The sequence below is a fragment of the Lissotriton helveticus genome, chromosome 1_2 (genome assembly GCF_964261635.1).
Source record: "Lissotriton helveticus chromosome 1_2, aLisHel1.1, whole genome shotgun sequence".
Lineage (NCBI taxonomy): Eukaryota > Metazoa > Chordata > Amphibia > Caudata > Salamandridae > Lissotriton > Lissotriton helveticus.
In genome coordinates this window covers 84764815-84780816 of record NC_136058.1, presented here as the reverse complement: position 1 = coordinate 84780816, position 16002 = coordinate 84764815, and the positions used below count along the sequence as shown (strand labels likewise).

The following is a 16002-nucleotide window of genomic DNA, read 5'->3' as shown; positions in this document are numbered from 1 at the left end:
TTTGGTAACACATTTTACGTTGTGCTTATATGCAGTAAGGAGAATTTTCACAGAACATTTGTTCATTCGGACTTGCTGTATCATTTGATGTGCCCTTTTCCAAGAGTTTTGCCAAGAAAGCACTAGGCACGACTGAAATGTAGAAGACCTCAGACCGTATATAAGCAGTTCTTTCTTGAAAAACAACTGAATAGTTTCATTTGATTTTGAAGTGCACCTAATAGTGTATTCTAGCTGGATATCAACATTTGGTAAAATGTTACTTTATTCTTCTCTATTCCAATTTTAATTTTATTTTAAAAATATAAGGATAAGGGTGTTTATGGTATGACTTACAAAGCGTGTAATACTTTGGAATCCTTGAACAGTGTTCATCGTGCTTCAATTGTCCAAGGATATAAAAATGCACTAATTGTAGATTTGTTTGAGCCCAGGTATAGGTCTGAATGACTTGCAATATCACTAATGGATCGCTCCCCATTTGACTAATCTGCAGTTTGCATATGTAATATTGTCACCACGTTTCACATAGATTGATCTGAATAGGCAAAAGTCAGAAGGTGTTCCATTTAATTCAGAAATGCCATGGAAACGTTTCTGAAGCGCAGAAAAAAATCGTTTGGACATATTTATACTAAGGTGCAAGGAAAGAAGTCTTGGGCAATCTTGAATTCCTTTTATGGTCTGTGTATATATGTGCTAGTTTTGTAAATATAATGATATAATAACTATATCTATATGAGTGGCGCCTACATTTTGAAAAATCTGTTCAAGATCCTTTTCAAAATGGCACGGGGTGTCTCGAAAGACAGATGAGTTTTCCTTTGCTACCTGCTGCCAGCTTTTTATGTTCTTGGGCATCATTGTGATAAAAATGGTTGTGGCTTGCAGGTGGAAGAGAAAGAGAGAACACCACAAACTCTGAGATAGATCGAGCAGATGAAGAATAATACCCTCAATCAGCATTTGTATAGCGCAGCACTGTCACCCCTAGGGGTATCAGTGCACTGAGGGAGCAGTGTCTCTGTCGAAAGGCCAGGTCTTAAGTTTCTTCCTGAAGTCTGCCAGGGTCGGTGCTGTTCAAAGATGGAAGGGCAGTTGTTACAGGTCTTGGCAGGGATGTAGGAGAAGAATCGACCCATTGTGGCTGCTACGGATGCAGGGTGTGTGCGAGGATGAGTGAGGCGGAGCACAGTTGTCTTGTGGGCAGGGGGAAGTTGGTCTTTGTAGGATGGTCCTAGATCCTGTTGGGCTCTGTATGTGTACATGAGAATCTTGAACTGATATCTTCTGGATGGGGGGAGACCAGTGGAGGTTTCTGGAGGGAGGCGGATCTGTTTGGGGCGGTCCAGGAAATTTTTGATGAGCTGGGTGGAAATTCTGGCGCAGAGTGCGTTGCTATAGTCGAGATGGCTGGTAACGAGGGCCTGTGTGACTGTCTTTCTGGTGTTGATTGGGATCCATCTGAAGATTCTACGGAGAATGTGAAGGGTGTGGAAGCAGGAGGAAGCAACTGTGTTGACTTGTCATTTTATGATCAGTTGGCTATATAGGATGATGATGAACTTGTGTGCATGGTTTGTGGTGTGGGTGATGGTCCGAGTTCTGCACGCTGTCAGCTGTGGTGTCCTGCGTAGCTGTTCTTGATGAAGTTCAGTACTTATGTTTGTTTGGATTTGAGTTTGACGCAGCTGTCTCATCCATTTGGCTATGTTGGCGTTGCAGAAGTTGGTTTTGGCGTTAGAGAGATCTTCGGTAAGCGAGAGGATTAGTTGAATGTCATCAGCGTATTCGATTATGTTGAGTTCGTGGGATCTGATGACGTCTACGAGGGGTGTCATGTAGATGTTGAACAGGGTGGAGCTGAGAGATTATCCTTGGGGTAATCCATATGAAAAGGGCGATCCACTTGAGGGTGTTTTGCAGTATGCAACATTGTGGAGTCTGTCGATTAGGGCGTGGTGGAGATGATGTTGAGCATACCAGAGAGGTGGAGGAGGATCAGGGCCACCGTTTCTCAGTGGTTAAGGAGAGTTCTGTCTGTGGCAGCAATCGCGCGGTGTGTGTTTGGCATGGAATCCTGATAGTAAGTCATCGAGTAGGTGGTTTCGTTCTAGGTATTCTGTGAACTGGTGATAAGCTGGGTAGGGGAGCGTGGAGCAGTCAGTAATTTTTGATGTTGCTGGGGTCGGTGGAGGGCTTCTTTAGAAAGAGTCTGAACTCTGCGTTTTTGCATCCATCTGGGTAGGTTGCTGTTGAGATGGAGGTGTTGACAAAGCAGGTGAGTTCTGTGCTGATTCGGTTGGTTCCAAGGTTGAAGAGATGTTTGGGGCAGGGGTCGGTGGGCGCCCTGGGTGTATAGATGGACAACATGATAGTTGAGGCGGTTTGAGTGGTGATCGGAGACCAGGTGGTTATTGTTCATTGGTTGATTAACCTTGTCAAGACTGAGAGTGATGGGTTGAGGGTCGAAGTTGTTGTAGATGGTGGCAGTCTTCCTGTGAAAGTAGTCTGAGAGGGTGTCGTGGAGTTCTTAGGGAGGGTTGGATGGTGTTTTCTGTGGCTGTTAGGTTGGAGAATTCCTGGACAATTTTGACGTTTTTCTTCGTGTGGTTAGCCACGGTGTTGATACAGTCAGTGATGGCTGCTCTTTTAGCTTTCTTGATGCGCAGGTGGTAGTTGCGGAGGGCTACTTTGTGAGCAGCTCTGTCGGAGGAGTCCTTGGTGATGCATTATCACTTCTTGAGTCAATAGCAGTTGAGCTTGGTGGTTCTGAGCCCCGGGGTATACCAGCTGGCTTGTTTTGAGGTTTTGTTGCTTTTTGCTGGTTTCATCGTGGTGAATATTGGCGCATTTTGTGATCCAGTTGGAGAAGTTTTCGATTGCTTGATTAAGATCTGCTGACGTTTGGATTGGGTGGTGCTGAGGGCCAATGTCCATTGAGTCTGTTAACTTGCCCCAGCTGTGGTGGGTGGCTAAGCGGTGCTTGGCTGAGGTATGCTTAGCATCGGAGATGGTAAAGTGAACAATGGTGTAATCGGTCCAGGTGAGTTCTGTGATGTGGGTTAATTTGATTCTGTCGCTGGAGGTAAAAATGTTGTAGGGTGCGTGTGTCTGTTTTATTGCTTGGGTTCATTGACTAGTTGGGTGAGTCCAATGTTGTTGAGGTTCTATAGGAGGGAGGTCGAGTTGGCGTAGTTGGGGTTGTTGGAGTTGACGTGAAAATTGAGGTCGCCAAGCAGTAGATAGTGGTGGGAATCAATGGCACGGCGGGCGATGAGGTTCAAGATAGCGTTGCAGAAGGCAGGTCAGGGTCCGGGAGGCAGGGTGTCGGTAAGCGAGGGTGCCTCTTACCGTGGTCTTAGCGTTGTTCTGTAGTTGGAAGTTGAGTTGTTTCATGAGAGGCGTTCGGTCGTCGTTGGTGAAGGTGCGTCAGATCGTTTCCTTGAAGACGATGGCGATGTTCCCCGGGGGTGGGGGAGGCTTGTGTGTAAGCAAGTGTGCCTCTTTGCGTTGGTCTGTAGTTGGAAGTTGCAGTGTTTCATGCGAGGCATTGGGTCGTTGTCGTTGGTGACGGTGCATCGGATGGTTTCCTTGAAGATGATGCCCCTGCGGTGTATGTTGGTCCATTCTCAGTGTATCATCTTGTAGCCGTCGGCAGTGGCGGTGTCGGGGATTGAGATGGGATTGAACCATGTTTTGGTGGTGAAGGCCAGGTCTTGGGAGAGTGTGATGATTGTGTCCCAGATTTCAGTCACGTGTTTGTAGGGAGAGCGAGCATTGTGTAAGATGCACTGGAGCAGTTCCAGGTGGTTCATGCTCTGAGTGGGCAGGTGGTCCTATTTAGCAGGAGAAGTGGCAGTGGTGGCAGGTGATGGGTCCTCTGGTAGACCGCGGCGAGGACGTGAAGCAGCTGTTGCGGCAGATGGTGGAAGGACATGAGGCCCTGGCGCTGGCCACAGTCCAGGCACGGAAGGGCGTAGAAGGACATGCCTTTGGTACGCCAGTGGTGCTGCCACAAAGTGCAACCTCAGTAAGCAGCCCTGGAAGTTGGGAAGGGCTGGCGGGAGGGTGAGGAGCGTGTTTCGCGATAGGGTTGGGAGAAAACGGCGGGAACAGGTGGGGGGGTGGGGACCACACCTCACAGAGACAAAACCTTGAATGGGTCATGTTTCTTTTCCCCAGCAACACTATTTAAAGGCATGTTACACATATTATGTATGCTATCCTGTATCTTCTGTATAGTAGTTAAAAATAAGTACAAAAACATATTAAATAGACTTTGTATGAATGGGCTAGTTCTTTTCCTTGTAAAATAAATGTAGAATGGAAATGTGAGTCATTAATCCTGAATCCTGAATCCAGGAATCCTGATTGAAATAATTAACAAATTGTAACGATTTGAAGTGAGCTCAGTCACAGTCACATTTTATCCACTCGTTGGGACCGTTGGGACTTGACACTCGTTTCAAAGTAGTACATAGTGCCAGCCTATGGCTGGATGGGTACTCCTGGCAATTCGCTAACCCGCGAGATAACATTTCCCAAGGGTGCCCCAATCCACTTTTATAGCACTTGTGTATTTTACTGTAAACTACCCCGCAGTGGCCCTCTATACCAAAAAAAACAATATGGCGGAACTTTCTTCCCTTATGCAGAGCTCTGGGCACACCCCTGAGATTTGTGTAGGAAAATGAGAACTCGCTTTGCAAACCAGTTCTATAACAAGGTTTCTCACCATTGGGATTGATGCCACTTTGACTACTTTGACAATGGCAGCAGTAGGCCTAGGTGTGAGTAACATCTGCATGTGAGAGAGGATGCCCCTTTGAAGCATGTGCAGTTGGCGGGATCAACCTTGAGGCCTACATTTTAAGCACCAGGCACTCTGCCCTATGGGCTTTTAGGACCCATCTTAGAGGTAACTTATTGGTACTAAAAAGGAAGGGTTCAGCCTGGTAAAGAGTTTACTTTTCCAGGTCGAATTTGCAGTTTTAAAACTGCACACTCAAGCTGCAGAGGTAAGCCTTGAAGTTGTGGTTTGTATTGTCACTTTTGTGGTGGCACAGTAGGTTCTGCAGTCCAGTAGTGACATTTAACTTATAGGCCCTGGGTATACTTGGTGCTATATATTAGGGACTTATAGATAAGTGAAATCTGCCAGTTATGTTTTTTAATAATTTGGTGGCTTTTTAAGGGGTCAGAGCATAGGCACTGAGGTATGGTTAATGTCCCAGTGTTGAGTCCAAAAACAAACATTCATTAATTAAAAAAGAAAAATGGTAGTGATCATGCAAAAAGAGGCATTTGCTTACACTTGCTCTTTTGTATCCTAAAATAAGAGATGAGCTGGATGTCTTCAGTTTTTACTTCTCGCTTACAGACAACTTTTAACTACTTGTTGAAAAATATCTTGTGAACCATACCAAACTCTTAGTGCGCTTTGTGACATTGCATTGAGTCTGACTAGAACAACAAAAACGCAGACAACAGGAGAGAAGATGGATGTTTAACTATGATACTCAGGAAAAGGAAATCTATAACCACTCTCTGGCCAAATATAAAGGTCTGCTAGTCAAAGAAAAACCAAGCTATTTTAAAGCTCAAATAGAACTGTCTAATAATTCACCTAGGGAACCCTTTAAAGTTATTAACAAATTCACTAACGTCTCTGCAGCCAAAAGTATGTACCAGCAGTCAAACCTCCTGCGACGATGTCGCCGGTTATTAGGTTTTTTTAGGAACAAGGTGGAGCATATTTACAATATGTTCAGTGCTCCATGGAATCATTACCCAACGTTGCAGCAAACTTTAGTAAATAAGGCCTCCCACTCTGACAAGACCAGTTAATTTCTTTAACTCAGGTTGAAAATCTTATTCTGACTACTAAAACAGGACCCCTCAGCGACCCATTCTCTCCTTTGGTGCTCAAACAAATCCATGAGCCAATAGCAAAATGCCTAGTCAACATCTTCAACGCCATGTTTTTATTGAGTATCTTTCTCACAGCTTTAAAGAAGGCCTTCATTGTTCCTCTTCTAAAAAGAAAAAGTCTAACCTTGACCCCTATACTCCGTCTAACTACAGACCTATCTCTAGACTTCCTTTCCCTGCCAAGATCATTGAAAAAAATAATGAATTTCCAACTCTCACAATTCATGAAGGAACATAATTTGTAAGATCAAACCCAATTTAGCTTAAAGTCAGAACACAGCACTGAGACAGCATTGATCAAAGCCAAAGACTGCCATAAAACTGTTCTTGATGTCAGAGCAAATGCAGCTCTGATCCTGTTGGACCCATCCGCGGCCTTTGATACAGTAGACCGTTCAACACTATGCCTTCTTCTTGAGACTATGGGTATTAAAGGAGCAGCCTTAGACCTACTTAGATCATTCCTAAACAATAGGGAAAAAACTGTGACGCTAGATACTTTCAGTTCAAAAACATTTTCTCCTCCGCGTGGAGTGCAGCAGGGGTCTTCACTAAGCCCCTCTCTATTCAACCAATATGTGGCAGATCTTGCCCCGCTGATTCAATCTTTTAGTCTCTCTCTGACGTCTCATGCAGATGACACACAAATTGTGGTCTCAGCTGCAAATAAGGCTAATAATACGAGTTGTCAGCTTCTCATTTGCTTGAAAGAAATCTGCACCTGGATGGGAAGCATTTTCTTAAGGTAAATTCAGAGAAGACTGAAGTGATGTTCTTTGGAAAGAATCCCTGCTTTTGGACTCCTGACTGTTAGCCTCTTTTGATGGGCCCACTTCCAACTCCTTCTTTACCGTGGAAGAGGTGTGGCGCCGTGGCTAGGGCAACAGACTCCGGAATCTGGGGATCACGGTTCGATCCCCGGCACCGGCGGCAGATTAGCCCAGCACCATGTGACTCCCCCAGCGCCTAGAGACCCTTACGGGTGATTGTGCTCTTTACAAATGTGGATTATTATTATTATTATTATTATTCTCCTAAGGTGTCAGTAAGCAAGTTAATTCTATCATATCCACTTCATGTAATACACTAAGAATCATGAGAAAGATTCTTCCTTATATTCCAATCAACGCCAGAAAAACAGTTCTCTCCTCCCACATTTTATCCAAAATAGACTGTAACAGCCTTTACATCAGTCTGCAGCAACAATACCTAAATAAATGGCAGCTGAGTTCTGCAAAACCTGTAAGAGTCCTGCTCAATCTTCTAAAACATCAGTCTGTATCCCAGTCCATTAAAGAATTACACTGTTGACAGTCAGCAACTGCATCAAATTCAAAACTCTGTCTTGGCTTTGCAGCCGTACACGTAATAGGTCCAGAATTTCTGAGAAATACCATCTCATGGTACATACCTACCTGGAATATTGGATCTCTGGCATCTTTACAGTCACTCCATCTAAGAAAACTAGATGGGGCGGCAGAGGCTTCCACGCAGGAGCCACAAGACTGTGAAACACTCTTCCCCCTCCATATCAGATCAGCATCCTTGCTGCTAGCTTTTAGAAAGCTTCTCTAACACTGGCGTTTTAACTTGAAAACTGCCTCCTACACCATGCCCGTATACTTTGCCTATCTATTAGCGCGAAGACACCCTCTGGTATACATTGCGCTGTATACATTCATTTAACATAACATAACCATTATTTGGCTTACTGGTCATTTTGGTTACTTTTTCTTCAATTACTTTGTGTTTCACGCTCCCCTGGGGAATAGCTTTTTTACCATTCTTTAGGTTGGATGATTTGTATTATTCCACTGCTCACATTCAGTAAACTATTGTTTTCTTTTTCATTCAGCACTCCATGAGCGTGCATGCGTTTTCTTGCTCTGTGCTGCTTCCCTCCTCAAATACTATCTTTGGCGTGCTCAGTGTTGCTCCCTTGTTACCTCTTTTCCCTGCACCAATCTGTTCCATTGCTTCTCCAGCCCTGCTGTTTCTGCTTTTTATCCCCCCCCCATTGCCTCAAGTTCTTGTGTTGCTCCCTGCCTGCTTCCATTGTTTCCTTCACCACACAACCTCTCCGGTTGCCATTATTATGGGTTTTTTTGTGGGGGGGTTTTCGAGTCCGGGACCAGTAACTGCCATTTGCTCATGGGCCATTGCATTTAAAATAAATGCTTTTGCGCGTGTTTGAATACTCTTGTATTTTTACAATGCTGCATTGAACCAGCTAAAAACATTGCCAAAACCAATAGGCCTCAAAGACGAGACCTGTGAGCTTTGCCTATGTTTGATAAAAAAAGTAAATAGTTAGATAAACCAAAAGGGTGCAATAGTTTAGGCAGTAACGTCACTTAGAAGAGGTTTGTATGTCCTAAAAGGGAGAGAGAGGTAAAGAAGCCGGATCATTTATTTTAGAATCGTTCTATAGTTATGAAATCTCAGGTTTCCATGCCTGGTGGTTAGCTGTACTCCCAAACATTTCATATTAGGGAATGAATCTCCATCATACTTAAGTAGCTGGACTACAGTCAGAATCCAAGTCTTCATTTAGTTTCTAATGAGAAACCCTGCTACAGCAAAAAGCGGCAGCTTTACTGATGGCATAGCACAACTGGCATCAGGAGTTATGATTAGCACTTGACCATCATATACCAGTATTTTAATTTCAGCTCTCCAAGAGGTGATTGGTAGAATTTTGACTTTTTATGAAGACCCCAAAAAAGGCCTCATATAGGGCCTTTAGTGGCCGGTACACTTTTCGTGGTTGCTGTGGGTGATGTTAAATAGTGCCTGGGGGGGGTGTGGCCATTATTAATCACTACCATCTTAGAAGGTAGTTTCCAATCTTCTATCAGATTGATAAAGAGGTTCATGATTTTCCAAAGGATTGGACAGTCAGAACAGTTGAATGCCTTCTCAGCATCAAGAATCATAAAGGATAATGGGTGGTGGTGTTCCTCTGCTCAATCTATTCTGTGGCAAGGGTTTGTGTGTCCTGTAATGTCCTAGCCTAGGATGAATCCTTGTTGCAAAGGAGTTACCAACTTAGTGGTTATTTTTTCTAATATAAACATCGAACTACAGAGTCCTCTCCTTTAGAATATTCCAGCGGTGTCAGACGAATCTTGAGCAGTAGCTCTGGGTGCCTATAGGTTGCATAGATCAATATCGGCTTCTTGTCTGCGTTGTAAATTACATCACAGTGCCCATATATCCACAACCCTGGTATGCTGACATCATTATTTTTTTTTTAATCCATGCCAACAGCGTGGATCCGAAAAGCTACCTTGATTATTTTTTTTTACTAACTTCGACTCTTGTCGACTATTTTTGATAATTTTTTCCCAGTGTGCGAGAGGCATATTCCTCCAGAACCTTCTGGGTTTAATCATTGTGGGGGAATGTCACAGACAGGTGTCTGTGTCTGATCTCTCCTTGGTCTGTTTCTAGTTCCTGGGGTTGGTGCATGACTCCAAGGCCTGGGTTGAGTGGAAGCCGATGCACCCCCAAGTAGATTCCAAGAAACACAAGACGATAAAGTCAAAGTCTTTGGCTTCCCCATCCGAACATTAAGGTTCACGGCCCTGCTCCTGAACTCCACTAGTAGAGCCGACATCCAGGCCTGCTCCTCACTAGCTGGGTTCCACACAGCTTAAGCCGTGTCTGCCCAGCCAAAAGGATTTTTCTACACCACGCAATGCAATCTTCAGTCACCAACTCCATCTGGAGCGCCTTCAGGAACCATGGAGCTGCAACTTTTACTCCGGACGCCAGTCAAGGCGGCTGGACAGCAAACAATCATTTCCTACTCTGCGTCGATGCCGCTCAACTTCAATATCTGCGCCATCAAGAACGTACTAGCTTCTGTTTTTTCCACCTTTGGACAGGCCCTTTATTCCGGAGGACGACGATTAGGAAGATGGGTATGGCCCTTTTGAGGGGCACCCTGACTAGGAATAAAACTTTTATAAGGAGATGGGCATCACCAGTGGCCTGGATACCTCCGCAGGTTCTTGCATGCCTTTCTGTCTGGGTCTTGTTTCAGAGGAATGTGCATCCTTTGCCACTGTTATGTACAGAGCAGCCGAGGTCCTGGACCTACAACTGCCAGCTTTCAAGGTTTTGCCCAATGTCTTAACTAATATGCTTCACTCAGGGGTGTGCTCTGCACAGCCTCTGCCTACCTTCAATGAGGCCCCCCCTGGGACCATTGCTACACCCTGCACAGGGGCATCCTTGCACTGCATATTTACCCATTTACACCGGGGCCGGGTGCTGGGAGAGGAAAGCTTTCCTCTCCCAGCACCCGGCCCCGGAAAGCCTGGTGCTTTAGGCCCTCGCAGTCAATGAAAGCAAATGTGTTCCCTTCTACCTTATCAGATTGGGAACACACGGGACTGAATACTTTTTCAACGCTAATTTTCTCTTCTGCCTGCTTGGCCTTGAGGTCTGTGAACATGGCATGCCTCTTGGACAGATATTCCCATGCTCTGTGGAAGTTGTTTGCGCAGCTGCTACCGATGCTCCCTGGAGAGGGCTGCGCCATCCTCACCCTTGGTGGGTGGTTGGCCTAAGGAAAGTTTGCTATTAGGTGTGGACCGGACGCCACAGACTCCTGGGCAGGGCCTTTGCCTCCAAGGTGGCACTTCACTGCCTCGCCTGGTTATGGTTTACTGGATTTTAAGGTGATATTTAAGCATCCCTCATTGCCATGTCATTCGATGGCATATAGCCAATACATTGCGCGAGCGGTTTCAGGAGAACGGAGTCGCTGCCAAGCCCCTGAGTGTCTCCATTCCTTCCTGCTTACAGCAGCAGTTCTTCCATGGCCGGAGCACCTATGGGTGTCCGCAATACCAGCCATACAGCCCAGTAGGCTGTTCAGTCTTTCATGGCCGGCGTTGAGGATACACGAAAAGATGCAGGGTCATACCTAGCGCGCTGCCCGACCCTTGCTTTCTAGCTACTGCAGCCTCCAAGCTCCTTTATCAGACTCTCCACTCCAAACTCTCTTCCTGTTGACTGCAGGATCTGACACCACCTGCCTCAATGGAGTAACATAACCAACAACAAGTGGGTGCTCCAAATTGTGGGTTATTCCCTTCCATTCCTGGAAACTCCTCCACCTTTACCACCATCTGGAAAACAGCTGATGGAGGACCATGTCTCCTTGCTTTGTCAAGAAGTCTAGGTTTTGCTTGCCAAAGGAGACATCCAGAGGGTTCTAGTACCAGAGATAGGATGTGTTTTCTATTCCTGCGACTTCCTAGTGCTGACAAAGAATGGAGGCCTCTGTCCCATTCTAGATCTGCACCCTCTCAATGCCTTTCTGCGACAGAGAAAATCAAGATGCTCACTTCGGCTCAGGTTGTCTCTGCCCTATATTCTGGAGACTAGATGGTAATGTTGGAGCTACAGGACGCTACTTCCAAATCCCCATCCTGCAGGCTCACATGTGTTACCTTCGATTTACAGCATTTCCAGTGCGCTCTGCTCTCCTTCTTCCTAACCAGTGCCCCTAGAGGGTTCACGAACGTGATGGTGGTTGTTGCAGCACATTTTCATGGGAAGGTGGGGGGGTCCCAGTCTTCTCCTACCTCAACAACTGGCTGCTGCCAGGCAGTTTTCACCTACATCCAGAGTCTGGCGAACCTTTTGCACTCGCTGGGGTTCACTATCAACATGACGAAGTCACACCTGCCTCCATTTTATATGCTTCTTTTCATTGGGTCTGTCTGGGTACACTTTAGTTCCGCACCTATCCTGCACAGTGGCGAGTGCAGGATATTCGGACTCTGTTTCTGATCTTGCAGACTCCATCCTGGATTTTGGTGAGACTGATTCTGAGGCTTCTGGGTCGGATAGCCTCCTTCATCCTAATGGTGAAGCATACATGATTTATATGCCGGCTCTGCAGTGGGATATGAGATCTGATTTCCCAGTGGGCACGACACCAGGGGAATCGCTCCGACCTGATCCAGATTTTGAAGGAGATAGTGGTGGCTGAGAGACTGCAATTGTGTCAGTAGAAGACCCCTCTCCCTTTCTCACCCAGACCTTGTCGTTTTGACTGATGCATCACTTATGGCTTGTGGCAGCCACCTGGAAGAGGTGGAAATTGGAGGACTCTGGTCTATGGCAGATTCTCAGATCCACATCGGTCTTCTGGAGCGGAGATCTGTCAGCTTGGCATTGAAAGCCTTCCTGCTAAGACTGTATATGTCTGCCTTTGGGATATGTTTGTGGCTTGGTATTTCAAATGTTATGTGGACCCCCTTTCTGCATTGCTGTCGCTTTTTTATCTTAAGCCCTGCAAGGCCCTGCCCTTGACAACGTTAAAGGTTACTTGTTGGCCATTTTGGCTTTATTGCGTTTGCCAGATCAACCCTCCCTGTTCAACTTACCAGCTGTGACTCGTTTGCTGAAAGGTTTGCAAAATTCTTTCCTTCCTACCCTTTTTGTGATGTCCCAGTGGGACCCCCAATCTGGTCCTTTTAAATTTCTCACGAGTTCTCCCTTTGAACTCCTCAACCAACAGCTGTTCCCTGTGCATCAAGACAGTCTTCCTAGTGGCCAGTACATCGGCCAGGAGGGCCAGCGTGCTTCCAGCTCTGTCAGTTCACCTTCCATACACCAACCTCTTACTTGCCAGAAGTAATCGCCTCCTTTCATGTCGGTCTGAGCATCACACTGCCTACAATTACTTGTAGGCAGTGTGATGTTCAGACCGACATGAAAGGAGGCGATTAAGACACTTGCGTGTCCTACTCACCTGGACCCAAAGAGAGCTCTATCTTTCTACATCAACCGTACCTGAGAACGTTATTTTGTACCTTCCTCTGTGATTTTGGCGTGGAAATAGTTGAGAAAGAACGGATGTTCGCTCACCAGGTTGGCTTATATATGGATACCACAATGTTCTTTCCAACACGAATAATGTTGAAGTGGAACCCGTCGGCGTACAGAGGGACTGATCAAGTTTTCCATATCTAGTGTGACTCCTGGGGAATATTCAGAGGTGAGGAATCTGTGATTAGATAGTCGCTAGCAGGAAAAGCATTACCAAAGGCAAGTAACTTGTTCATGAAATCGCAAGAATAACATGCAAGCCAATGTTTTGTAGTCTGAGCAATGGCAAGATTGTGTGGTATAAATTCAATTGAATGATTTATTTATTGGAATACAAAGATACAAGCATAATTCTGAGACCGGGGGAATTGGTGCACTTGACTTCATCGATTAATGAATTGAGCAGCTTCAATGAGAATTGCTTGTATAGTTGCTTGGGTTAGCGATGGTGCTTTCTGCTTTACCTAATGAAACAATGTGAATGATGTGTAAGAGTTCTAGGGAATGAGTAGCTCTTGTTTAGCTGGGGTCAGATTTAGAAATGACAGGAAACCGTCAATGGCATGCACATCAAGACTACTGCCTAGTGATACAGTATAACATTACTGATCTGAGTAAATAAAAGCAGTAAGTAACTCGGGAGTAGTAGAACATTGTTCCTCCCTATGATAATTTATAGGATGACTTTATGGGAAATACTATCCCAAGTCTTGGTAGCAAGAAGCGGTCCAGCTTTAATCCCCATGCTGATCCTAAAAGTATGAAGTGAATTGTAGTTGTTGGGCTGTGACTTTATCATGATGAGAATAAATCTGTGATCGAATATCAACAAGATCTCTCTCCAATTAAACTGATGTTGTGGATGTTTGAGACACATTGTTATGGTATGTCTTTTCTCCAAAATATCAAGTTTGATCTGCGTGATACTCTTTCTGTTAAATGGTATATTGCAATTTAAATCCACGTATGCCAGCTTTCATTGTATCCCATACTGCTAATTAGCAACAGAACGAATGTTAATTTCCACAAATTCCCTCATGAGTCTTAATCCTACTGCTGTATATCATGTAGTAATGCATTACGAAATCTCAATTTTACCAGTGCATGGGCTCTGACCATGCTGCTCTAATCCTAGAACTAAACCTAATAACAATGATCCAGGGTGGGTGATAAAGCTAAGATTTTCTATCACGTTGCAACTAATTAAGAAAATGCCTATCCTCTGTTCATGTTTAACTAGTAAATAGTAGGTGTAGGTCCCTCTGGAGAGATGCCTCTATCAACATGGCTTCGCTATATCCAATAAATCCATTAAAGCAATAATTACACAGTGTAGCTGCCTCACCCATTTGCCTAAATGTGTATTGATAGTATCTATGGCAGTGCAAATACTGTATTTGAAATCATCTACCACAATGAAGCAGCCATTATGTGGTTGCTCTGGCTTTGAACCGGAGTATATACTAGAAAGTAGTCTACATTATGGCCGAAACCAAGGAAACATGTACCTAAAGATCACAAATTTTATTACCTCCTGATACCCATCGACCCTCTGGATCCAAATGGATATAGGAAACTCTTAGGGGAAAAATCAAATAGCAAAATAGCTGCCCCCTTAGCCGATACCATTGGAGAGGTGACATAGAACAGTGTAGGACTGAAAAGATAGCATGATCTTTAAAGGCAATTCTTGTCTCTTGAAGCCCAGCAATACTGCCTTTTAAAAATATGCAATCTTCTGATTAATTTTATATAGGTTTGTGTGTGTATTTAGTCTTTTGATCGTAAGGGTAGATAGTCTAAGATTTAAGTATTATTAAATGGCCGTGATAGGTCTTCAGACCTATTTATAAAACTTCACTTTATTCCCTATGGTTACTTTTGTCCCATTCTCCATCTGATCCCGCCCTAATCCCACTCAAAATCCACACAGGTCTGGCTCCACTGTTGAGCCAGACCATCCCAGTTCCTCCCACCCCATGAGCTCGCACTAGTGCATGCAAGAAACACAGGAGGCCAAGTTAATCTTCTGAGTGCTTCATCTCAGCTCACTGCCTCTGTTTCTTGTTTCTGTGCCATTGCACATTCTATGAGACCCTTTAGCTCTTTTTTGTGAAACAAAGTGGCAAAGCTGTAAAGGTTCACAGAAAACTTGGAATGCTCTTTAGAAAATAATTTTGACAGAAGAGCCTGCTGCATTCACCTGGGATCTAGAGGGCACTTAATTCCTGCATCATATAGAGCGTAAGCCTGCTGGTGGACTGCAGTTTCCCATGCTAAATGTCCTCGTAAATGTAGAATTCATATTTTTCTTTCGTTAGAATGTACTTGTATGGTTTGGATTCAGACTTTTCTCCTTGAGACGACAGTCCTTGAAATAAAAACAATATTAGTACAGGACCTGAAAGGGCTCTTCCATGGAAGGGATGTGATCGATGGACTCGTGCTGTTAAGAGATGAACGATCTTGTTGATGGGGTTGAGATTTCTTATTTAAGATATTAGTTTGCCTTTATGCTCTACTACAACTCTGTTTAGTATTACTGCTTTTTGCATGTTACAATGTTTTGACTGGTTCTGAAGATCCTCGCATTTCAGATTGAGCACTTTCCAGACGTTTTGTTCTTTTTACTGATTCCCCTTAGCTCCAGGTTAGGAATGAGGATATCAGTCTCTTCCAAATCTCCAGCAAGATTAGCAGACTGTCGATGACTGCCTCTATTTTATTCGTTAAGAATTCAGTCTTAAGGGTCTGTTTTGCTAGAATCCGTAATGCATTTTTAATTTCTTTAGGTTGGTTTTAACATTGTTTAAGTTGATGCCAATGATACAGCAGAGGATTAGGTGTTACCTGCTTCGAAGGGACTGCAGGGGCTTTTCGGGAAGGGATCTTAATAGAGAAAGCATCCTTTGGAACACCCTGCTCGGATCCTTATGACTTTCGTGACCCTCCAGCGTTTCACCATTTAATCACCGTTTTCTAGCAAATCCAGGGTCTCCGGGGGGAAATTGCGATCACTTGTTATCTATTACTGTTTATACACCTACGGTGGTGGGCCCTTTCTTCCTGATTCACATCTGAAGTAATACAAAAGGAGATGATGGACGAAGCGTTTGAGCAAATCAAACACTCACCCCCATTCAACTGATCTGGGTTTAATCCATCACCATTCTTTAGCTCACTCGGCCACCCCAGTTCAGACATGGCTTTATGCAA

At 44.6% G+C, this 16002-nt stretch overlaps 1 protein-coding gene across 1 annotated transcript in view; it reads left to right on the top strand.

Moving 5' to 3' along the window:
• The window catches only part of SGIP1 (SH3GL interacting endocytic adaptor 1), a 1317316-nt gene that overhangs the window by 525756 nt on the left and 775558 nt on the right, over nucleotides 1–16002 (top strand). The gene's annotated exons all lie outside the window — the stretch shown is intronic.